General features: G+C 45.5%; 1 pseudogene; it reads right to left on the bottom strand.

The window, feature by feature from the left end:
• Nucleotides 1–806: 806 nt before the first annotated feature.
• On the bottom strand, nucleotides 807–962 carry LOC129151047 (U4 spliceosomal RNA; annotated as a pseudogene).
• Nucleotides 963–1,198: the final 236 nt, after the last annotated feature.

Genomic DNA, 1,198 nt, shown 5'->3' with positions numbered 1-1,198 from the left:
GCGGGTGACAAGGGCGGAGCGGAGGCGGGGTAGAGTGCAGCAGGAAATCCTATTGCAGGATTCTTCCTGCAACGGGAACGCTAGTATGCTAATAATATGCTAAGGCCTCTCAACTGCTTGCTATGACATGCACTGACCACCAGGGGCAGAGGCTCCAACTGGTAGGTTAGCTTGCTACTGGGGTCCAGCTGATCTGGACTGAGCGAGATGGGTCAGACATGCCCTGGAGCCCTCCCGGATCCCCTCCCCAGCTGGCCAACCTCCCGTGTCCCTCCCCTGCCCCAATCGTACACCGGTGGGGTCCCTCAGCCTGGCCTGTACCCTCTTACAATCCGGGACACCTCAGGGGATGTCAGAGAGTCGGTTTCGGCCTGATCCCGCAGGCCAGGCTGAGGGACCCACTGGTACATGAATTTGTGCACCAGGCCTCTGTATAATAATAATATTCTATTAACATTCATAGCAACATGTATTATATAGATTTCTCTATCTATGCACACTACACACTACACAGAGCATGACCATGGAGAGGAGATAGAATAACCACAAAAAGCTAACCCAGAGCCAGATTACTGCATAGCCCTGAGCCCTTTAATGGAAGATTCAACAGCCCTGAAACTTGAATACCCCTGAGATCCTCCAAGCACCACTGCCAAGTAGGATTTTAATGGATATAAGGAGAATCTTGGTCCATAAGAGGACTGAGAAAATGTTCAGTTATGTTTACTGTACTCCTGTCAAGAAAATGTGTTCAATGCATTTTAGAAATATTTCATCCAAAAAGATAGATTCTTTTTTTAAGTTGGCTCTTTATAGACAAGTCATTATTCATCTGGAAACACTATCTCTCTTTCTGGTAGTGTGAGGTATTTGTTGTGGTTTAGGATGATTTTTTTTTCAATTAGCAATAATTGCACTTTGGATAAACCTCATTGGCTATGATACTGCCACTGCGCAAAGCTAGGATGATCTATTTAAATAAAACACCTCTAAGTCTCTATAGGTTCCCTTAAGGAAGCTAACCAGCATCTCCCTCTGAGGGTGTGATATTTACTCCACTAAAATAGCAAAACTCAAAACTCACAGCCTGGCCCTTTCTTCCACAAAGTAAGGCAAGAAGCCCTCAAAACCTGTCTTGCTCAAAACACTGGTCCAGCCTAAAAAACAAGCATTCAAATGAAATAAGACCCAAAAGGAG

Source organism: Eptesicus fuscus, chromosome 12 (assembly GCF_027574615.1).
Source record: "Eptesicus fuscus isolate TK198812 chromosome 12, DD_ASM_mEF_20220401, whole genome shotgun sequence".
In the NCBI taxonomy this organism is placed as follows: domain Eukaryota; kingdom Metazoa; phylum Chordata; class Mammalia; order Chiroptera; family Vespertilionidae; genus Eptesicus; species Eptesicus fuscus.
The sequence above is the reverse complement of the archived record's forward strand: the minus strand, read 5'-3'. Positions and strand labels throughout refer to the sequence as shown.